The sequence below is a fragment of the Saccopteryx leptura genome, chromosome 3 (assembly GCF_036850995.1).
Source record: "Saccopteryx leptura isolate mSacLep1 chromosome 3, mSacLep1_pri_phased_curated, whole genome shotgun sequence".
Lineage (NCBI taxonomy): Eukaryota > Metazoa > Chordata > Mammalia > Chiroptera > Emballonuridae > Saccopteryx > Saccopteryx leptura.
Window position 1 is genome coordinate 174,831,663 of NC_089505.1, and position 24,898 is coordinate 174,856,560.

The 24,898-nt window shown below is 44.2% G+C and overlaps 1 pseudogene; it reads left to right on the top strand.

Annotated features, from left to right (window-relative positions):
• The first annotated feature begins 7,096 nt into the window (after positions 1–7,096).
• On the top strand, positions 7,097–16,475 carry LOC136398367 (heterogeneous nuclear ribonucleoprotein K pseudogene; annotated as a pseudogene).
• Positions 16,476–24,898: the final 8,423 nt, after the last annotated feature.

Consider the following 24,898-nt stretch of genomic DNA (forward strand, 5'->3'; position numbering starts at 1 on the left):
CTGTGAGGAGAAAAATGAAGAGGTGTTTTTCCAGGGCTTCTCTTGGGAAGAGTATTTGGCTAAGAGTGAGGGGTCACTGGACCACTTGAGTATCAGTGCTCACCTGTGAAATGGTGGTGTCGACAGCACCCCTAGATGTAGGTCAGGGAAAGCCACAGACACGTGAGCTTTCGATTTTGGGGGTGTGAGGTACTAACACAAATGATCAACACATAACCTGCCATCACTCACCTCTGGAGGTTCCAACTCCACCCCAGAGGAAGCGCCAGGAATGTAAAGGGGTCTCAATGGAAATGTTTGGGCCAGAATTATAGTAAATGGAAACTTAAGACAAGTTTACATAAATGAAAATCCCTGCTGGAGGGAAGGTGGGGAGGGGAGGAAATAACAAAGGGGGAAGAAATCGTACTTGGTTTTTTAAATAACCAACTTGAATGCAATGAGAGAAAGCAAAAGTGCAAGAAAGTAGAGGGTTGGAATGAGGGTGGCAGGGAGGAGCCAGTGTGTAGATAAAGGTGCTTGGGGACCCATCACTGCCAAGGTCCCTGCAGCCTGCCCCTTCCGACACCCGTTAGGTGCCCCTCCTTGAGAGAATGGCTGATGTAGAAGTGGTGAGGCGACCCTGAGCCTAAGATATCAAACGGGAAACAGCCCACAAGAGCGGACACACCGAAATCTCACTGCCATGGCTAATCCTGGAAAGCAGAGGCGAGTGCCTAGGGCTTGTCCAGTGGCAGTGCTGGACTGGAGAACAGGGGGACATGGCCTCAGGGGGACCCTGTGGGAGCAGGAGCAGTGGTGCGGTGAGGTGATGGGAAGCTGTGACATCACGTGACCCTTAAAACACTGATGAGAGCCCTGGCTGGTTGGCTCAGTGGTAGAGCATCGGCCTAGCGTGCGGAGGACCCAGGTTCGATTCCCGGCCGGGCACACAGGAGAAGCGCCCATTTGCTTCTCCACCCCTCCCCCTCTCCTTCCTCTCTGTCTCTCTCTTCCCCTCCCACAGCCAAGGCTCCATTGGAGCAAAGATGGCCCGGGCGCTGGGGATGGCTCCTCGGCCTCTGCCTCAGGCGCTAGAGTGGCTCTGGTCGCAACATGGCGACGCCCAGGATGGGCAGAGCATCGCCCCCTGGTGGGCAGAGCGTCGCCCCATGGTGGGCGTGCCGGGTGGATCCCGGTCGGGCGCATGCGGGAGTCTGTCTGACTGTCTCTCCCTGTTTCCAGCTTCAGAAAAAAAAATGTAAAAAAAACAAAAACAAAAACAAAACAAAACACTGGTGAGAACATCGAAGACAGGGAGTGGGCATACAGATGAAAGGGTGGGCAAGTGACCCATCTGTCTCGGGCTCTCCACCCTCTTAAGGATGGAGAACACACTATCCAGACAACTTTCCTTTCCTTCCATGATTCTGACTTGACAGTCAGGGTTTCCTCTTTTCGGATAGAAACCATTTTCCCCTATGCTTTCAACCCATTGAACTAGAGTTATTTTCTCCATTTTAAAATGGTCTCTGATTACTTACTTCATAATAATGCAGTAGATGCCAAAAAGCAAATGCTCCCCTTGGCAATATTTTAATTAACTTGATGCATTATTTTAATTCACTTGGGTGGGCCCTGTGTCCTTCACTTCGGAGTAAGGTCCATATGTCTCTGTATCGTGCAAGTTCTGCCACTGACGAGCTCAGTGCTGGGGGTGAATGAGTTAGCCCGGCAGTGTTTAGTTGTCATCGTCTACTGAGGGGGTAATAATGGCTCACAGGGTTGCTGTGAGCACCAAATAGGGAGAGTGGTCCCGGCCTGTGACAGATGCTTACGGAGGGTTTGTCCCAGGAGCAGTAGCAGCAGCACCTCTGTTCATGGAGCTTTTCCTGCCTCCATCCAATAAAGAAACACCAAACCCTCCAAACCCCAAATGTGCCCACGGCCAGTTGCTGTCCTCTTGGCCCCCAGTCAGAAGGCAGGAGCCTGCAGGGTGGTGTGGTGAGGCACACGGGGCTGGGGACACACACACTGGACTTTTGTTGGGTATTTGGTGAATTGACTTGATAACATGCTCATCAAAATTTTGCTGAATGAACGTTGAATGATTTTGAAATCAAAGACCAAACCACAACACCATGAAGAGGAAATGAGAGGATGGTTCTAGACACAGCAAGGGTTACGTCGCAGAGAAACAATGGAAAAGCAGCCAGCATGCCAACAGGCCCAGAAACCCCAGACTGAGTGAAGCATGCTTAGAACTGTTCTGGTTTTCCTTTTCAGAGGACAGCAAGGACTGTTTTCTTTTTCTCTTTTATTTATTTATTTTTTAGAGTTTGATGCAATAATGTAGGGGATTCATAAGAATCACTGTAACAAACAAAATGAAGCTCATCTTTATGACCCACTGGCTGGTGACTTTGGTTTCTGTGGTTTTTAACTTCAGTGTTATAAAATAAGAGTCTGAAACAAAAACAGGTATGGGGATTAAAGAGCTACGCTTAGGAGCCCAGGGTCGGGCCTTTCCAGAAGCCATCACAGGAACTGTTCAGAGAAACTGCTTAAGACGTAATGGCAAAAAAAAAAAAAAAAAAAAAAAAAAAAAGATTGACAATGACAAACATATCTTACCCTTAATTTATGTCAAGCACCATATTCACATTGCATTTTGTCCCTCAGGGGGCATGAAACATGGAAGCAGGACCTGCAAATGGAGAGGCCTCTGGAAGAAGCCAGGAGGCAGCTGGCTTGGATCCCACTTCCTCTCCCAGCATCAGAATAGTCTGTTCCAGCCCTGTGGTCCTGACTCTGAGTCACCAGGCACTGTTGGTAGTGGTAGGGCTTTGGGAGCCAATCTAATGGCCTTTAGCTGGTCTTTACTCTCAAGAAGGGGATAAGGATTGACATCTGAAACAAGGACAGCAAAGCACTTTGGGGACTGAGGTTCATTTATGTGTTGATGGTATGACAATACTGGGTTACTGTGAAGTTTCGGAGAGGGCTAGACTGGGATGGAGGCTGAGGTTGGAAGAAAAGAAGGAATGGAGTGAGGGGTGGGTGTGGCCGAGTTGGAGGAATGACGGGCAAAGCTGCACTGCTGGGGAGCAGGGGATGGAGGCAGCTGGTCCAGGTGGGGCCCTTGCAGCTGCTGCCTCTGTCAGGGCTCTCCCAGCCCGGTCTGCAGAGCCATGGTGTTTGCCTGTCTGCCAGGGGATCTGGCTCGGTGTCATCTCACACTTTTAAATGAAGATATTTGGAACCTGTCCTCCAGTCTCCTAACCCAGATTCCAATTTTTGTTTTTTCTAGGCTCCTGGCATGTGGCTTCAGGCTTAGGGCCTGGGCTTCTGAAACTATTCCCATCTGAGTCCCAGAACCTGCCGCCTGCCTGCCTGGCCAGTACCAATGCTTCCAATGGGACCTGCCTATGTGGGTGAGCTCCTGGTCCTGCACCCTAGCCCAGCCTGTGCTGGATTGAGGCCACTCATGTCCCTGGGGGCAGATGCTATTCGGGAGGAGGAAGAGTATAGGTCCCCTCTGCTGGTGGTGGAGAGGAGACTCCAGAGTAGAGCACTCTCTTGGCAGATATCTATTCACGGACAAGACTGAGGGAGGGCTTCGACGGGCTCTGAGGGGGCCAACATGAGAGAAATTGTTCTAGCTGCAGTACCTAGAAAGTTTTAGAAAAGATAGACTTTAACAATAAGTATCTTCATCCTCCTTTGAGCTCCAGCTGCTCCCAGCCTTTGTGTCTACTGGCATCTCTGGCTCATGCTAAGGCTCCTAACGTGGACTGAGACATCCACACCCAGGTGTTTCCTGAGTGTCCAGGGCTGGTGGGGTGACACTAACTGAATCAGAGATGTGAACAGTGGGTGGGCACACCAACCACACCTTCTTTAACCTATTTAATGACTTAAGCAATCTTTAAAAACACACACACACACACACACACACACACACACACAAACAACCCGAAACTTTTTCAGTGATTGAGTTCCACCTGGAGAGTCAACATTTTTAATGGAAATAGTGACATCGCACTTGTGTGTAGCTGGCATTGAGCCACTGCTACAAGCCAGGCGCCCAGAGAGAGGGAGGCCATGCCGGGCCTGACTCAGTGGAAGGAAGTGGTGTGTTTCCATTGCAGAGCTCAAAAACAAGGTGGTTTGAGGAACGGCTTGCGTGTCATTGGCATTTCCCTGTTGTGTTTATGAAATAAGGTGGGAATAAATCTTCAAGGTTACTCTAATCGCATCTTTTACAAGAAACCAAGAAGCCCCCAGTGGAACACTGGCAGGGGGCTGTGGCAGTCCCAGGAAGTGCTGGGGAAACCCACGGGCACCGCCTGCCGGGGGAGGGGGGTCTGGCCGCTGGCTCTCTGACAGCCCAGCCCGTTTTAGGAATGGAAACCTGGGACTGTCCTTGCCAGTCCAGCTGCTTCCTTCTCTCGACAGGCAGGGGCTCCATGGGTGGCACTGAGTGTCCAGGCCAGGGAAAGGTGGTGGGGCTCCAGGGATGCCACTTAGGAGATGGATTTGCAGACAGAACAGGTGAGAAGTCAGGCCGCCCGCCCACAGCACACCATCCTTCTGCACTGGTGTCATGGAGAGAGCTGACTAAAGTCGGAAGCTTTACTGGAAACCAGTTCCACGTTCCAGAGTTCGGGGCTGCACGGACAAGACCTGCCTGGCATGCAGTGGGGAGAGCTGACGGAGCAGGGAGAGGCTGACTGGCTTCCACACCAGCAGGAAAGTGGGGCAGCGTTTCTGAAATGAAGTTCTGACAAAGGGCCTGGACACAATGGCCCCCGGCCCCTGGGCAGTGAGGTGTCCTGATCTCGCTGGACAGCAGCCTTCCCCAGAATCTCCCAGGCCAAGCAGCTCCAAAGAGTTAGCTGCCTGAGGAGTAACAGCAGGGACGGTTCCTGTGTTCACCTGGAGGGAAGCACAGTGAGCCCTAAGAAAGGGCGCACTGGAAACAGCAGACGCGGAGGAAAGCACTGGAAAGTGCAACATCTGCAGCCGTGCCGTCTGGGCCGAGCCCCGATGTTCCACTCACCTGCTGAGGCTGTGATCAGGCAGCAAAACAATGGGAGAAAAAAATCCCCACATTTTCACAAGGAGGTTTACTGGAAATTTATCTAATAAATAGAGTCAGAAATATAAGCACAGCAATCTTGAAACCACTTTCTTATCTTTCAATGTTGTTTTCAAAAATTATCTCTTGCTCCTGGGCACAGTTCCCTCTAGAGGTCCTGTAACTACTGTAGGCTGTGACATTATTATCTATTATGGCTGAATTTTGCCCCCCCCCCCTCAAATTTATATATTGAAGCCTCTAACCCCCAGGATCTCAGAATGTGGTTGTGTTTGAAGACAGGGCCTTACAGAGGTGAGTTAAATTAAAATGAGGTCATTTGGGTGGGCCCTAATTCAAACTAACTAGTGTCCTTATAAGAGGAGATTAGGACACAGGCACAGAGAAAAGACTGTGTGAGAACAGAGGAAGAAGACAGTCATCTACAAGCCTCAGAAGGAACCAACCCAGCTGACACCTTCTCAGACTTCCAACCCCGAGAAGTATGAGAAAATAGATGTCTGTCATTTAATCCAACCAGACTGTGTTCTTTGCTATGGCACCCCAAGAAAGCTGATATATAACCTTTCTAGAGACTTTTTTTTAAAAAAAAGAAACTTGGAAGTCAGTGAGCCCCTCAGTTCATAGGTAAGGAAACTGACACCCCCAAATCTAAAGTGATTCACCTGAGGTCACATAGTTCAATAGCGGTCAACAAATATTTAGCATGTATTCAGTGGGTACCGGGCACTGTTTTAGCACTAACTAAATTGGACAGGGTTCCTACCCTCATGAAGCTTATGTGCGACTGCAGGAATCAGACCATAAACATGTGAACGTGGGCTGTCAGGTGATGACAAGGTCACTGAGAAGTAAAGCTGGCTTGTGTGGAGAGTCCTCAGAGCAGGGCGGAGGGACGGAGAGCGCCCGGGGGAGAACGCCAGAAGGAGGTCACGGCAGAGGGAAGCAGCAGCAGACCTGGCCGCACGCAGCGAGGACAGGGCCTCTGCTGTGGGTGGACTGAGCAGGCTGGGGGTCTGTGACATTGGCCTGGCCACTCTCCCCCATTGTGAAGGGATCAGCAGGGCTGCGTGTAGAGGTCTCACCCAAGAGACAAAGGGTGGAAACGGCAATTAGCAGGCCCCTGAGAGTCCAGAGGAGAATGAGGGTGCTGGCAGTGGGCAAATTCTGAGTATGTCTGGCAGCTGTTTTGGTGGAGAAGCTGGAAGCCTGGTTAAACAGTGCACGAGCAGGAAGAGGTGGTGAGCGTAGACAATTCAAGGGCTTTGGCTCTTGAGGAAGCAAAGAAAAGGGGCAGCAGCTGGAAGGACACATGGGATGGAGGCAAGGAGTTCTACAATAAGATAGATGCTAGCGTGGGATAGATGTCCTTCAGGGACAGCTGATCAGGGGAACCAGTGCACAGCCGGCGGGGGTGGAGACAGGCACCGACACACACCACAGTAATGGCCGCGACCTGGCTGCCTGCCCCCAAGGAACTCCCCATTTCTTCATTGCTCATGGAACTCAGATATGTTGGTCACTTCTGAGAGGCCATGTCATTTAGGAGAGGTTGAGTCCAGGTGAACATTGTTTGGTCTAAGCCAGTTGTGGATTTTTCAGTCATCCTGCCAAGACATAGTCTCGAGCAGGCAAATGCTGTGGGGGTTCTGGGAAAGACTTCCTCATTCACGTAAAGCATACAAGACACAAATGTTCTCTCATTTTCCCTCTGCACATAGCAGGTGTTTAGGCGCCTGGAGAAACTATCTTGAGAAGAAAAGCTACATGTTGAGAGTGGCAGTAGCCTGGGTCCTTGATAATGTCACTGGGTCACTAACTCTTAATCAACCTAGAGTTTCAACTTCCATTAAGGCTTCTCATTAAGTGAAATAATAAATGTCATTGCTTTTTCCAATATTTTTTTGATTTGCTTTTGTTTAACCTGCATTGGAGTCTTAAGCTCAGCCAAGAAAAATCTGGGCTGGTTCTAAAGTTAATTGTTGGTCTTTCTGGAATAATCAGCCTCACAGGAGCATGAGTGAGACCAAGAACTTGGCCATGCACTCAAGTGACATGAGCTATAGGCATAAGGCAGACCTGAACTACATACAGAACCAGAGTGGGTCTCAGGTGAGGTTTACACAATGTCTTCTGGGTCCTTTTGGCATGGCTTCGGGCAAGTCACTTAAATTTTCCATGCCTCAGTTTACTCAATGTAAAATGGGGGTTAAAGTAGAACCTACCTGACCTTGGCCAGTTGGCTCAGTGGATAAGAGTGTCAGCCCAGCGTACAGTCATCCTGGGTTCAATCCCTGGTCAGGGCACACGAGAGAAGTGACCATCTGCTTTTCTTCCCCTCCCTCTCCCCCATCTTTTTCTCTCTTCCCCTATCATAGCCAGTGGCTCAACTGGTCCAAGAGTTGGCCCCGGCTGCTGAGAATAGCAGAGTTGATTCGAGCATCAGCCCCAGACAGGGGTTGACGGGTAGATCTCAGTAGAGGCACATGTGGGGGTCTGTCTCTCTATTTCCTCCCCTCTCACTAAATAAACAAACAAATAAATAAATAAAATGTAGGCCCTTCCTTATAGTGTCCAGTCTATATTAAGTGCTGTAATGTTACCTATTATTATACTCAGCCCCTTGGCCTGTGCCCCCCTTTTTTTCTTTTGTAAGAAGTAATTAAAGATGAAAACAGCTAGAATTAATAAGACATTTATTAAGTGCCAGACATCACACACATGCTCTATAAATAAATATCTTATTAACCCAACCTGGTCAGTAACTCTCTGAGGCCTGCTATGAACCTTGAGTTAGTCAAGGATATTTGTCTTTGGGTCAGTTTCCTCAGAGACTCCCAGCACCTATCAGAGAGAAAAAATCAGTGTCACTTAAGGTCAGCTTTGACAAATGCACAAATGCTCCAGGCCACATCTCAGATTTCTCTCCAAGATTTCTCTCTAGTGGGATGACCCAAGCCTTCCCCTTGCCCTTATACTCCTTCACCTTGAAGAGAGAGCTAGGATAAAGGACTCTGAGGGAAGAGAGGGGCCAGGACAGCAATATCACCACCGAAATGGGTGCTGAGCACCCCCTATGGGTGTCCCCTCTACATGTATCCATGCCACATTCCTCCTTTCTCCAAGTGATGGTCCGCAAAGAAGGACTCAGAGATGCTTTTCTCCACACCCTGCTCCCCCATGTATGACTAAAGGGAAGCCCCTTTCCTTGGACAGCCAATCAAGCTTTGCAAGGAAATGCAGAGCAGGATGCCTTAGCATCTACCTGAGGTTAAGGCCATTCGTGGTCCCGGCCAGATCACAAGGACCTGGGACTGCTCCTTATGCAAGGATGCATTTTCCTGGGAGTAGCATTCCCTGGTGAATTCAGGGTCCTCACTACCCCAGTCTATCATCAGAGTTACAACCGACAAATGTATAATTCATATTTCCAACAACAGCTCCAAATGCTTCTGTGGTCATGCCACTACTCCGCTCAGAAACCTCTGACGGCTCCCCTGGCTCACTGGTTTAAGTTCAACCACTGGACAAAAGTTTGAAATGGCTGAGGCAGCACCTCCGGCAGGCTCACTCTGTCCACCAAGTCCGTGAGCAGAGACCTCGCCCATGATGCCTGCTCTGAACACCCCCCACCCTGCCCCAGGAGCAAGGCAACTCCCTACTGGCCAACTGAGAATACTGCTGCTACTTCCCTCCAGAGCTCAGTTTCACAGGGTTCAGCAGGCGGGGAACGCCAGGAGGCACCTACTGGCCCTTCTTTGGGTTCTCATGTAATAACCTTACCACCAACCCTTCAGTCCTTTAGGAAGGAGGGAGGCATGTGGGCCAAGTACAACTCTGGAGAACTTGACAGACGTCCTCTCTCATCGTCACCCAGCAGTATGACAGTAGGATTCTTCTACCCAGTCTATGATAAGGATAGAGCTTCTCAAAGACAGCTGTCACTTGGCAAAGGCCACACAACTCGTAAACAGTAGAAACAGCACTTGAACTGAGGTAGACTCCAAATCCAGAGTACTTTTTTGGCATCTTTTGAAATGATCATACATTTTCTTTTTTTTTCTTTTTCTTTTTGGTCTTTTGACGAAATTAGTGACTGATTACTTTTTAAATGTCGAACTAACCTTTCATTTCTGGTATAAAGTACAGATGAAAAGATATTTTACCCTTTCTATATATTGCTAGGTTTGGGTTGCCAACACTGTGTGAAAGACTTCAGGGTCAATGCTCATGAAGAATACTGGCCAGCAGTTTTCTTTTCTTGACATGTTTTTGCCTGGTTCTGGTATCAGGATGATGCAGGAATTATAAAATGAATTGAGAAATGTTCTATGTTCTGAAAGAGCTAAATATGCTATAAGAATTTAATTATTCTTTAAATGTTTAGTAGAATTTACCAGTGAAGGCATTGAGGCCTAAAGTTTTCTTTACATGGCAGGGTTTTACACTATGAACTCATCTTCTTTTTTTTTTTTAAAGATTTTATTTATTCATTTTAGAGAGGAGAGAGAGAAGAGAGAAGGAAGGAGCAGGAAGTATCAACTCCCGTAAGTGCCTTGACCAGGAAAGCCCAAGTTTCGAACCGGCGACCTCAGCATTCTAGGTTGACACTTTATCCACTGCGCCACCACAAGTCAGGCCTGCACTCAATTTCTTTCATAGATATAGAACTATTTAAGTTATCTTGTTATTCTTGAATGAGTTTTTATGGTTTCTCAAGGAATTTGTCCATATTATCCATGGTATCAAATTGATTGGCAATAAAGTTGTTTATAATAGTCCCTTGTTATCTTTTAAATGTCTATAAAATCAGGAGTAATATCCCCTCTTTTGTCCCTGACATTGGTCATTTGTATCTTTTTCCTATATCACACTGGCTAGAGACTTATCAATGTTATTATTTTTCCTATTGCTTGTCTTGTTTGTTCATTTCTGCTCTCCTAGTATTTCCTCCTTGTGTTTGCTCTGGATTAAGGCAGAAGCTTAGAGTGCCAGTTTGAGACCTTCCCTGTTTTATTATACTAGCACCTAATGCTATTCAGTTCCTGCGAAGCCCTGCTTTTACGTGTTTCACAGGTTTTGATATACTATTGTATTTCCATTCGCTTTTCTAAGTTACCTTGTGATTTCTCTTTTGACTCATGGGATATTGAGAAGTATGTTGTTTAATTCTCAGGTTTCTAGGGGATTGTCTACATTATCTTTCTGTTAGTGGTTGTGCCCAGAAAACACTCTGGATGTCATAGGGAGGGGAGGTTCCTGGCTTTCTACTGAGTGTATTGGGCTGGGGATGCTGAACTTCCTGTTGTGGTTCATGACAAAGGACTGTCAAGCCTCAGGTGAGAACAGATGCCAGAGCAAGGTCTGGGGCATGGCGTGAGAGTCTGGACTCGAGGGCACAGTAACAAGGGTGGTCCGGACAAGACAGGAGATAACACATCTTCAGAGTACACAAGAAGTAAAGAAGAAAGGTGAAGGTAATTTTTAGGTAAAGGTTAGAGGTTCAAGGGGAATCATGTGTGAAAGGTTGTCTTAAAATAAAGCAGATAAAAGTAGAGCACATGGCCTGAAGACAAGGTGAGGATGACACAGCCATCAGGGGGTGGGTCAGGAGCTAGGCAGGACCTTAGCACCCAGCTGTTTATGCAAAGATCCAAGGAGTATCAGAAAGCACCCTACCAGGAATCAGAAAGGTGGTCACAAACTAGGATAATTCAGTGACAGCTTAATAAAGGGACTATTTACAGAGGTATCAGAAGGTTGTATGGAAACAGGGTCATGTGGCACACTGGGGTTAAAGACAGCAAAACATTACCAGTAGTCAGCCTGCAAGAAGGAGGATCCAGAGTACATGCACGAAGATAGGGCTACAGAGAGGAGTGGCTTTTGATTAAGGGCACGATCACTCCAACCACATTCTCGTGGGTTTTTAGGGACATTTATTTTATTATTTTTTTTAATTTATTCATTTTAGAAAGGAGAGAGAGAGAGGGAGAGGAGAGAGAGACAGAGAGAGAGAAGGGGGGAGGAGCAAGAAGCATCAACTCCCATATGTGCCTTGACCAGGCAAGCCCAGGGTTTCGAACTGGCGACCTCAGCATTTCCAGGTTGACGCTTTATCCACTGCGCCACCACAGGTCAGGCTTAGGGACATTTAGATGGCAGAAGGTGAGAAAGAGAAAGTGACAGTGATCCGTGGAAATCTATTTGTCCTGTATCCTTCCAAGGGGGGAAACGAACTAAGCCTGGAAATATAAGGAGAAAAGAGTACAGAGTTTGTTTCCAAAACGACGTCAGTGGTTGGGTTCAGAGCCCACAAGTGTGTGGTATACAGGAACACGTGGTTCACCAGACCTGCTTTCTCTTCTCTCCAGGGCAGCTGGCCCAACCCCATTTGCTAGCCTTTGGTGCAGTGAAGAGGGGCTGGGAGACTGAGTCCTGGCCAGTGAAATGTGAACAGAACTGATACACACTCTTTCCCAGCCTGGCCCGTCGAAGGTGTAGTGTGTGAGCCCCTACATTGCCCATTTCCATCTGATGCTTGTGTGGAAAGCACCCCAGTGAGCTAGACAAGAAGCCAGAGGCAGAATCACAGATGGAAGCAGTCATCTGCTGGAGGAAAGCATGACAAAGGGTCACCTTCTAGAAAATTACATTGGAATCTTATGTGAGCATAAAGTAAACTTTTATTGTGCTAAGTCACCAAAATTTTCATTGATAGAATAGTTAGACTTGCTTTTATAATGTCATTCCCCTCAGGTTAGGCTAAAGAGGTAGTGAAGAGTGGGGAGAATCCAACAAAACCTGTGAGGCCAAGAAGGGCAGGCAGATGACTGACCAGGGGAGGAGGAGATGGAAAATGAGGATGACTGGTAAATTAAAGAACATTTCAAGGTAAGTCTGGGGAATCTTTGAAGGAAGATCACAAAGGAAAATGAAGAAGAGAGGAGCAGAAACAGATCTGGGGGTGAGAAGTTTGCCTTTGAAGTTCAAAAATGTTAAATCTCATCAGCAGAGGAGACATCACAAAGCACTTGGAGGCAAGAAGAAAGAGGCTAACTGGACAGGCATGCATGCAGACAATGAGTTCACTGAGGGACAAGCAGTTCTGAGTCATGGGGAAGTGCCTGTTGTCAGGGGACGATGGGAAAGAAATCAGAATGAGAACTCGGATCTTGCCAAGCAGTTAGGGATCCAAGACATGGTACTTCCGCCTTGACTGATTCATTCTAGAGTAGCTCTTGTTTCTGACCAGCATGTTACTTTGCATACAGTACTAAAAAACTGTTGAAAACAGTGAATTAAAGTATAACAGTGAATCTTCTGGTAAAATCCTGACTTGGGGCACAGCAGGTATGAGCAGGAAGAGGATGTGGCTTTTCATAGGGAATCTGTCCTGACCCCAGTCCTATCTGGAGACTAGCAAACCAGTGACAAGAAAGACAAGTGCGGGCTCTGGGGTTGGTTTAGTTAAGAGTTGATAGTGGTGAACTTGAGAAGGGGCACCTTCTTTTTAGTGAAGTTCCTAGAGCTAATTGGAAACAGTATGAGCAAAAGTTCAGTTCTGACTACCTTTCCAAACCACTTCCCTTGCTCTTTGAGGCCTGTTTTAGACAGAAGACCCATGCCCTTTAAATCTTTTCAGGTGGCAAAGGGAAGAGCTGCTTGGCCATGATTTACTTGAACTTCTAGCAGGTTTAGAAAACGATCCTCAATTCTTTTTTCTCACTAACTATTTTGAAATAATTTTAGACTTATGAAAGAGTGGCAAAGGTAATATAAAGAGTGTCCATATACCTACCCTTCACCTAGATTCCCCATTAATATCTTCCATAAACACAGTTTAATTATGAGAACTGAAACATTAATATTGTAAAAATACAGATTTTATTCAATCTGACTTGCTTCAATGAAAGCAATTATGTGTGCCATTTGCAGGGTGATGGCTGCTATTACAGAGGACAGCAAGAGCTCATCTAATATTTCTGAGTAACAAGCAGTGTTTAACTCTTGAAGCTCTGGTTGCATCTAAGTTGGATGGAGAGAGTACACAAGGGCCCTAGATTTAACACAAGGAATAAAACTTTAAAGTTTAGAGGAAGGATAGCAACTGGTTGAAGGAAACAGAAGGAAGGGCTGGCACAGGGAGGCGGGACAAAGACTGTCTTCACCTAGCCATCTTGTCTCCCTCACCTCTCTCCCCTCCCCCGCTGAGAGTGAAAGTCCCGGCAGACCAATTCAGTGGCAGGTTATTGTGGGAAGAGACTAGTTACCTGATAGAGAGATAATGGCTGTGAAGTACTTGACAGTTTACAAACTTGTTCACAAAATGACTAGTGTGTCCAGAGCTTGAGAATTGTAATTGAGTCTCGGAGCTGTGAAGAGCCATAGGAACCAGCTCAACTCTACAGGCCAGAGGAAAGGGGCTCAGAACCAGAGACACCTGTGAGCGGCTTCTCAGCTTCGCCCAGCCTCTGATTTCCACTCCTCTTTTTGTTCTAACTTGATATTTTCACTCAGATCTTCAGAACACTTAACTCAGGTGGTAAAACTCACACTTAAGGGGAAAAAATGGCATGACCTTCTCTGGGTGATGTCTTTCAATAGGGATGTAAGATTGGTGCACTGAATTGGAGTTTTTAGATTGAGGTCACCCGATGCAGACCAGATGGAAGGAAGGAAGGAAGGAAGGAAGGAAGGAAGGAAGGAAGGAAGGAAGGAAGGAAGGAAGGAAGGAAGGAAGGAAGGAAGGAAGGAAGGAAGGTAGGTTGGTTCTGTTTTGAGGCAAGAAGGAAGAGTTAGAAAACACAGGATTTTAAAATGTGGAATTTTAACTTTTACATTATTTCTAAGGCTATGTGCTTAGAGATACTAACCTGGAGAGTTTTCAAAAACCCTGAACTTTCACAGGAATTTTTCATGCCTGACAACTTTCAGATAGCTCATTGTTTCCCCAAGTTCTTTAAATGAGTAGTAGCTTTGTGTTTGTAAAATAATCCAAATTACTTGGGTTTAATTTATAAGGTGAGTTATCAAATATGGTGTCTATTCTTATGAAGAAACACATTTTTTCTGAAACATATTGATGGGATTTTCCTCTACATGAAGCAACACTGGCGTTTCCTAAGATGAAGTGGAACAGTCTTCCTCTCGTCTGGATTCCATGACGCATCCATGGGAGCCTCTTCCCTTCCTTCAAGTCACAACATAGCTGTTGTAGAGACTTTTCTCACAGTACAGGGAGAAGTTGGGGGCCCATAAGAGTGTTAGGCTAATTTATTTAGGGTATCGCACAGCACTTGTCCTGACCATCTGCCCTCCATCAGGGAACAAAGAGTCTGGGTATAAAATCCCTGAGCTCACAGGGAAATACAGGCTGGGCCCTGCATGAATGTCCCCACTCAGGCAATTCGATGTCAACAGGCTAGTGTTTAGTCAGTGGATGACTTTTCACTCTAGAGGGTTGAATTGGAGAGAGTACTGCATACAAAAAGAGGTTAGGTGGTTTTTATTGAACCACAATTTTTTAAAAATTCACTTTAGGTGAAAATGCTGCCAATGCTATTATCCTCTGTTTCTTTGCTGCACCAACCTCACCATCTTGCTCATATCCTGCTTGTTTACCTGAAGCACTAGAGCAGGGGTTGGGAAACTTTTTGGCTGAGAGAGCCATGAACGCCACATATTTTAAAATGTAATTCCGTGAGAGCCATACAACGACCTGTGTACATTATGCATTATCCAATAAAAACTTGGTGTTGTCCTGGAGGACAGCTGTGATTGGCTCCAGCCACCCACAACCATGAACATGAGCGGTAGGAAATGAATGGATTGTAATACATGAGAATATTTTATATTTTTAACATTATTAATTTTTTTTATTAAAGATTTGTCTGCAGGCCAGATACAGCCATCAAAAAAGCCACATCTGGCTCGTGAGCCATAGGTTCCCGACCTCTGCACTAGGGTGTCAGTTGATCCTGCCCAGAACACTTCAGTTTTGCTCTGCAAGGATATATAATAACTGATTGGTGCACCCATATAATCCAAGAAAATGAAAACTGACAGCCAGTGAAAACCTTCCCCAACACTGAGACCAACGGTGAATGTAGTAAGCACCCTGCAGAAGATAAGAGGAACAAGCTTTCACATGATCTGAGAACGCTGCTGAGGGTTGAATTCTGCATTCTGCTGCAGAACAAGAAGGCTGGGGTGGTGAATGGGAATGGGGGCAAGAGTGCTGGGCTCTGCACACAGACTATAGCACCAGCATGTCAGCCCCAGAAGGCCGAGGCCCTGGGTGCACACTGAGGATCAGTGCTGATATTGAAACAATTGGAGATATGCTGAAGAAAAACATCCCTATGTTGGAAGAGGGCCTGCAGTGCCATCACACACTACAACCAGCCAGCTTCCACTCGAGTCTGATGCAGTGCAATGCTTAAATGACCAACTCTGTACAGGACATGACTTTGGCTGTGGATTGAGACTTGATCCATCAGTCTGGCAGAAGGAATTTTTGGGGTCAAGGGAGCTAAAATCTTTGAAATGACTCAGACAACAATCAAACTTCTCCAGGAATTCTGTCCTCATTCCACTGGCAGGGCCATTCTTACTGGAGGAGAACCTGACAGGGGTGTAGAGTACATGAAGATCATCCCTGATAGTATATCGGAGTCTCCCATCCAAGGACGTGCACGGCCTTTTGACCCTAATTCTTACAATGAAACCTGGATTTACACTGTTTGATGACCACTGTGGATGTTCTGTGGGATTTCCCATGTGGGGGAAGAGGTGGTTTTGACAGAATGCCTTCTGGTCAGGGTGAGCATCCAATGTCTTCCTCTAGAAGAGATTATGATACAAGCCCTTTGCAAGGACCTCCTCCTCCTCCTCCTGGATGAGGTGGCCAGGATAGTAGCAGAAGGTGACTCTCCCTCTTCCTCTACCACCACCACCTAAAGGAGGAGATCCAATGGCCTAGGACAGAAGAAGAAGACTTGGAGAAAATCATGATGGCATGGTTGGTTTCAGAGCTAATGTATCTTGGGACTCTGTAACAGATGCATGCAGCCCTTCAGAAGGGCAGAACCATGGTGTGGCTCTGAATATTATTACTCCTCTGCAGGGTGTTCTGACTCACATGCTATCTTGGTGGACCTAGTATTGCTGCACAAGTAACTAGCCCAGAGATTTGGCTGGATCTGTTATTGACAAAGGTGGGCAGAGAATTAAGCAAATTCATCATGAGTCAGGAGCTTCTATCAAAATTGATGAGCCTTTACAAGGGTCCAGAGATTGGATCAGTACCATTAGAGAAACACAGGATCAGATATAAAATGAATAGTATTTGTTGCAGAACAGTGTAAAAGAGCAATCTGAAACTTTTTTCTAAGACTATTGGAGAACTGAAGGAGTCCTACGTTCTTTTTTTTAAATTTTTCATATCTGCTTCTGTTTAAAGCCAACATCCTTCTTCATAGGTGTTCTGCGTTTGAGGTGTAGTGCAATCTTTTCTGTTCATCAGATATAATTTTTAGTTCCTCACAAACAGGGTGAGGAGGGGAGGGTGTGCAAAAGCTAACAATGAAGTTTTGAAAAAGCAGCAGCGTGAGTGAATTTTAGTTTTTGTTCATTGTTGGTGGCTAAAAAGGAAAGTTCCCCCTATGTAATTACTATGGTCATGAGGGGACAGGGAGGTAAAGTAACAACAGTCCTATGTCCCTGGTTTCTATTCCAAGCAGTGTGCAGAACGCAATGCTCTTTTGCAAGAAATGTTTTATAATTTTTAAAATAAATTTAGTGGACCTAAAGAAATTAATTTATTGGAGCATCAATAACGTGGGTTTCAGGTGTACATTTTGTAATACATCATCTGTATTTTGCACTGTGTGCTCACTCAACGCCTAGTCTCCTTTCATCACCATACATTTGACCCCCATTACCTTGCTCCCACCTCCTTCCCCTCTGGTAACCACCGTACTGCTCTCTGTGTCTATAAGTTTGTTTTGTTTATTCATTTGTTGTTTTCTGTTTTATACCCCACATATAAGTGGAATAATATTTCTTAGCTTTTTCTGACTGGCTTATTTCACTTAGCACAATATTCTCAAGATTCATTCATGTTTTTGCAAATGGCAGTATTTTATCATTTCTTATGACTGAGTAGTATACCGTTGTATAAATGTACCACATCTTTATCCAATCATCTATTGAAGGAACTTAATGTTGTTTTCATGTCTTGGCCACCATGAATAATGCTACAATGAACATCGGGGTACATACATCTCTACAAATAAGTGCTTTCAAAATTTGGGGGTAGAGGGATTGCTGAGTTATATGATTCTATTCTTAATTTTTAGGAACCTCAATACTGTTTTCAATAGTAGCTGCACCAGTTAACATTCCCACCAGTGGTGAATGAGGGTTTTCTTCCACATCCTCTCCAACACTTGCTATTACTTGTTTTGTTGGTAACAGCCAATCTAACAGGTGTGAAGTGGTATCTCACTGTGGTTTTGATTTGCATTTCCTTTACAGCCAGTGAAGTACATTTTCATATGTCTGTTGGTCATTTGTATGTCTTTTTGGGAAAAGTGTTTAATCAGGTCTTTTACCTATTTTTTAATTGGGTTGTTTTTTGTTGTTGAGTTGTTGGGTTCTTTCCATATTTTGGATATTAGCCCTTTATTGAAGGTATTGTTTACAAATATTTTCTATCATTTGTTTGGTTGACCCTTTGTTTTGTTGATGGTTTCTTTTGCTGTGCTCAATCCATTTTGAGTTAATTTTTGTATATGGTGTCAGATAGTAGTCTAGTTTCATTCTTTTTCATGTGGTTTCCCAATTTTTTCAATATCATTTATTGAAGTTTTCTTTCTCCATTGTATATTTTTGGCTCCTTTGTTGAAAATCAGTTGTCCACACATGTGTGGGTTTATTTCTGAGCTCTCAATTATGTTCCATTGGTTTATGTATTTTTCTGCCAACCACAGTGTTTTGATTATGGTAGCTATGAAATTGAATTTCAAGTCAGAGAGCACGATACCTCCAGTCATGTTCTGTTTTTCCAAGGACTGCTTTGGCTACTTGGGGTCTTTTATGGTCCCATAAAACACTCAGTAAAATGGGTATAGAAGGAAGGTGCCTCAACATAATAAAGAGCATATATGACAAACCCTCAGCTAGCACCACACTCTATGGTGAAAAACAGTTTTTCCTCTAAGATCAGGAACAAGATAAGGTTGCCCACTCTTGCCCTGTTATTCAACATAGTACTGAAAGTCCTAGCCAGAGCAACCAGGCAAGATAAAGAATTAAAATGCATTCAACTGGGAATGAAGAAATAAAGCTATTGCTACTTGCAGATATGATTTTATATATAGAAAACCCTAAAAACTACACCAGAATACTATTATAAACAATAACCAGATACAGTGATAGTGCAGGATACAAAATCAATGTACAAAAAAGCCAATGCATTCCTATATACTAACAATGAAATGTCAGAAGATAATCCCATTTGCAATTGCAACAATAAGGATCAAGTTTCTATGAGCATAAAGAAGTGAAGGATCTATACACTGAGAAACAAAGACACTGTTGAAAGAAATTGAAGAACAAAGAAATGGTAAGACAGTCTGTGCTCACGGATCAGAAGAATCTACAGAGTTAGAATAGCCATGTTACCTAAAATAGCATATAAATTTAATGCAATCACCACAAAACTCCAAATGGGACTTTTCAAAGAGCCACAAGTTTTTAAAAACAGACGTTTCACACAAGTGGGAGAGAGTCCACCCAGCTTGACTCTAGGATCCCAGGCTGGGCTCACACTTTCCATACGCTGCTTTCATCCTTGGTCAATGAAGATGACTTGAATTGCTAATTTGAGCAGATACTGCTTATACAAAGAAAACTTTTTATACAGGATATCCTCAAAACTCTATAAATGAAAACCAATCTTATATTAGCAAATTTCATCCTGCCCTTAGGGAAAAGTGAGGTGGAGTGAGGGAAGACAACTCTCCCCATTCATGCTTCTTTAGTGAAGTAATTTCAGAATTAGTAGATGCTTTGGTCGGGTTCTTAGGATACTTTACATCCTAGTCACCTCCTCACATCTTGCTCACTGCCACATGTGCTTAATAAGATCAGCCTTCATTTCTTCTACCTATGGTTGATTTCTTCTTCCCTGAAAACAGTGTGGTCCTCGTTCCCACCCAGGGATGTTGGACTTAGTTCCCAGGGACTCTGTGTTTGGTCCCATGCAGTGAAATCGTTGGAGGAGATGTTTCAGATCACCAGGGTCTCTATAACATTTATACCAGAAGCCTGACTGGAGTCATTCAGTTTCATTCACATTTGAGCTGATGGCTTGGCCATGGAATTTGTTAAAATAATTTTAGATCCTTGCACAGAGAGATACAAGGTAGGAGGAGGCTGTTTTAAGGAAATGATTATGTGGAAATAGTGTCAACAATGGGGAACAGGGTCATGTCAACTAATAATATTGTTTTGGATCCAAATGAGGTAGAACTCTAAAGTAGTGTGACTCAGCTTCTTTGTGGTTCATAAAGTGTTTCAGAGAACATTTTCAAAAATTAAAAAAAGGGGAAAATAAAATGCTTTGACATTCAGGCAGCAGAGCTGTTATTCACCAAGACTGTGTAATTTATTTAGATAAATTTAACACCACCATATTGTTGTTGAAGCAGAGCCCACATCAGCACAAGGCCTGAAAATAAGACTAATTTCTAACACAGACAGAACACATCATCACACCTACCAAAACTAACTTCTAAATACCATCCAACCCACACCATATTTAAACTTCACGTGATTATCCTTTAAATGTCTTTGTATAGTTCGTTTACCAACTATTATATTGAAATATTATGAATTATGTTGAAGGCTGAATTTGTTTTTTGTTTGTTTTTTTCTTTTGTATTTTTCTGAAGCTGGAAACGGGGAGGCAGTCAGACAGACTCTCGCATGCACCTGACCGGGATCCACCTGGCACGCCCACCAGGGGGCGAAGTTCTGCCCATCCGTGGCGTCGCTCTGTTGCAACTAGAGCCACTCTAGTGCCTGGGGCAGAGGCCATGGAGCCATCCCCAGCGCCCGGGCCAACTTTGCTCCAATGGAGCCTTGGCCTCGGGAGGGGAAGAGAGAGACAGAGAGGAAGGAGAGGGGGAGGGGTAGAGAAGCAGACGGGCGCTTCTCCTGTGTGCCTTGGCCGGGAATCAAACCCGGGACTTCCACACGCCAGGCCGACGCTCTACCACTGAGCCAACCAGCCAGGGCCAAAGGCTGAATTTGTTTTAATGCATAAATTCTGATGTGGTTTTTAAAATATTCCTTTTAAACACCATTTTCTAAAAAAAAACAACCCAAAATAGTCCTTCTCTTTAGGGAAGAAAGGACCTCGAGTTTTCAGGGCATTTACTTAGTGGTCTGGAGCAAGAAGTTGATCACAAGGAGATACTTCTACAGAAGGGTAGAAGGAACTACCTGTTGTTTCTGAGGTTACATGTTGATGTCTTCACCTCCCATGTCCAGAGTTCTAATGTGAAGGAGTTGAACTGAGACTTAGTGAGTATGGTTTTGTTTTAGCCTTTTCACAAGCTAGTTATGTGATCAAAGGAAACACTATTTTCTCTTAGCTTCAGTTTTCTCCTTGGTAAAGTCCAGATGTAAAAATACTAATTCTGCTCATTTCACAGTGAGTAAAATATCTTGAACATGAAGGTTCTTGGAAAAGCACAGCATGCTATACCTATGAAAGGTGATTCTATGAATAGAAATTGTGGTTAAATATAGGAACACATGTAGACATGTGGCTCAGGAGCTGGCCTTTCACATTGTTACTGTGTATGGTATCTGTACTGTTATCTGTACAGATGATGATTTTGTTATATAACAGCAAATATACCTCACATCTCTGGTGTCTAACCAAGTGCAATGGTATTTCTCCCATAAATGCTAGGAGATACATTGGTAAAAAGATAAACTGGCATCAAGTGATGAAGTTGGTTTGTGGCTTTTCCCCCTAAAAATTCTAGGACACAGATCACTTTAAATGGCTATGTTTGAACACATTTTCTAAAAAGTAAACTTACACAATCCTTTTTTTTTGCATTTTCCCCAGAGCCTCTGGTTCCCATCCCTCCTTGTGACTGCTCTGTCTCTCCTGCAGACCTGTCTTCTGAGGTCTGCCTCTCAGACCCCAGGTACCTTATTCTTTCCTAACCCCCCTGCTTGTTTGATAGGATCTCATTTGCTCCCTGGCTTCAATTAGCTGCTTATAGGCTGATTGTGATTTCTTCTTGTGCTCAGTCATGGGAATGCCGAGTGGTACATCCAATTTCTTTAAATCTAAACAGGAGTATCAGGGAATTGGGGTCACACTTTTCTTAATTGCTTGGATTAGCTCTGTATTCCTTGAGACAGAGCTAAATGTGATTCATCTCTGTAGCCTCACAGAACCTAAGAATTACCCAACTACCTGGGGTTACACATCCTTTCTGTCTTTGGAGTCTGACAGGTGAGTTCCTGTCTTTGCTGTGACACTGTTACTTAAAAGGGACCCTCATTCAGCAACATTTGCTGTCTCATAAACTAGTGTTATGTCAAACAGAAGAGATGAAGGTTAAGTGTACAAGCTTCAGGGCCAGAATCTTTGGGTTCAAATCCTTGCTGTTCCTAATAAGTCCTGTGGCCTTGGGCACATTATTTGACATCTGTACTTCAGTTTCCTTGTGTATAAAATGGGGATAATAGTGCAGATCCAAGAAGGCTATTGTGAGAATAGGTGCTGATACACGTGAACTTAGAACAATGTCTGACAAATAGTAAGGATTCAGTGTTATCAAGGTGCGGAGGGACATAACTCACATGCCTTGGACTACGTGTCACAGAATCTGGAAAGTGCAGATGCTGAAACCCTCAACTGATGCTCAAACCTTGGTGCCTCAGAACCACCAGGGCGCCAAGCAAAAACACAGCTGCCTGGACCCCTCCCCCAAGCCCCCTGGGCAATTTCAGGGCACACCAAAGTTTGAGAACCACTTCTGTAGACAGAACAAGATTATTTCCCTGCACAAAAGAAACACTTTGAAAAGCAAAGCAAAAGCAAGCAAGCAGTCACTTCTTTCTCCCTAAATTCTTCTAAGTGGCACGCTGGTGGAGGAGTGGAACAAGAGACAATGAGGGCTGCCGGCTCACAGGAGCAGTGTGGGAAGCGGCAGAGCTGCAGTGCCTGCGCACACCATCATTTGTGTGTCATTAACGACAGCAAAGCCAACAGCGCTATTCTTAAACACAGTGGCATTTTTGAAAGGTTCTGATTAGGACCTACATTTCAAAACCCATTTGGCATTCAAATTGTCACTGTGGATAATGTATCACTCATCATCTAATATATAATGAGATTTCATGTTTTGACTTGGTTCTGTCAAACACAGAATAATAAGTCTTAAAATCATGTATGTTCGTTTTCTCCTTTCCAAAAGAATATTCTTTTCTATTTTGGATAAGGATATGTTTTAAGTTCTGCATTAAGTGACTGGCAGGACTGAAATGGGGTGGGGGAAGGGTTCACTCAGCCCTGAGTAGCTGTTCTGTTTGGTTAAGATCACAAGAATTCTTAGAGGTGCTGAAGAGAGGCTTTTCTCCTGCATATCTTCACTTCTCACTGATCATCAGATTGAGGCTCAAATTCTCAGTTGGCTGTGCTCAGGAACTCAGTTTGATCACAGAACTCCTAAAAGCAGTTGCATGTTGAATTACATTTCCCTCTTCATTCATAATGTCTGTGTTCTCTCCTCTTTTATTGCCTTGATCAATCTTGCCAGATTTTGTCTCCAATAATCCCTTTTTAAATTTATTCAGAGAACCGACTTTTAGCCTTGTTGACTTGATCATTCGTATTGTATCTTTGTTTTCTACTACTTCCATTTACTTTTTAAAATTATTTTTTTCTATTTTCAGTGGGCTAGTTCATTTTTAAAAAACTTTTTAGTTTGTTGCTTAGCTCATGTTTCATTTCTTTAGCTGTATCTCACATGCTGATGTAAAATCTTCTTGGTTTTACTAATTTTTGTGATGGCTTTTTTGACCAATGTGTTATTCAAAAAATCTTTTCTAGCCTGACCAGGTGGTGGCGCAGTGGATAGAGTGCTGGACTGGAATGCGAAGGACCCAGGTTTGAGACCCCGAGTGCGGGCTCATCTGATTTGAGCAAAGCTTACCAGCTTGGACCCAAGGTCGCTGGCTCGAGCAAGGGGTTACTCGATTTGCTGAAGGCCCGTGGTCAAGGCACATATGAGAAAACAATCAATAACTAAGGTGTTACAACGAAAAACTGATGATTGATGCTTCTCATCTCTCTCCATTCCTGTCTGTCTGAGGTATCAGCCAGGGACCAACAGAATTTGGGGATCTTTTCATTGATTGTTTTTTTTAAAGTTCTTCTTCTCTCTCCAGTAGCTGCAATTTTCTGGGTGTAATATTCCGGTCCTTACAGCAGAAAGATCATCAGTTCTTCATTTGTCCCCCTGTCACCGTATTCAATGTGCCATGTCTACCTGGTTCCTGGCTAAAAACCACAAAAATAGGAAATCACTCTATGTACCTTCAACAGTATAAGTGTTGACTGCTTCTGGTCACTCCTTAGTGCACTTAGGTTATAGCTTTATGACTTATGGCCAGAGGTTTTAGCTGTTATCTGCAAATATCAATTTAATTCTCCAGCAAGGAGAATTAGAACTAAGCATCTTTTGAAACATTAAGCTTTACTCTATATTGCTGTATACAGCTAGTGCTCGACTTACGACCACAATTGGTTCCGACAGACCAGTTGTAACACGATTTGGTCATAAGTTGAGGAGGCTATATGTACAGTACTGTGAAATGATGTTATAAAAATCTTTTAGTCATATTTTATCGTAATTTTCTTTCATTATTTTTATATATAATTTTCTTTGTTCATTTTATGCCATTTGTATCATCTCTACACCATTTTGTTTCTTATTTTTACATTCGTCAGGTTTAAATAAAACACTGCATTACCAGTACAACTGGTTTCATATTTGCAAAAACAATTTCCTCTTGGTAGACATCTTGGGAGGGGTTTGATGAAAAATATCCAAGACACAAAACACAAATTGCTGTACCGAGTCTGGGATAACAGTTGAAATGGTGCATGTGGAGATGGTAGTGCTGCCGGAAGCTGGTCCACATTGTCGTACGCCCAGCTGGGCAACGCTTGCGCTGCCAGACGCGGAGCAGTTGTGGCTAGCGATTGTGGTCGTAAAGTCGAATGGTTGTAAGGTGCATAAGTTGTAAGTCGATCAATATTTGTATTTCTACAATAAGTATAATTTAAAGTGTTAATAATCCTAGTGTGTATAATTAAAGGGTAATGACTTTTCTGTGTAAAAAAGTCTCCTTTTATAGATTTTCCCCGAGACTTACTTCTACAATTTTATCCACAATATGGAAGGGAATAATGGTTAATCTGCTAGAATATATATCTACTGTGAATAGCAACAACTATCATCTACCCTTATTTAAGTCAACACTGCAGCTATTATTTCTCATAAAGTGATCTATGAGCATTCATTCTTAAGGAAGACGCCTCAGCCTACATCTTCTTATTCTAGCAGTACATGCAGACAGACACAGCTGGTACTGACTGTGCTCCCCGGCGTCCTGCAGGTGTCTAATACTACTCACTCCCCAGTCATCTCCTAATCACGAAAGAATTGGATAGTAGTTACCTGCACTTGTTCAATTGATTATACTTTAGTATAAATG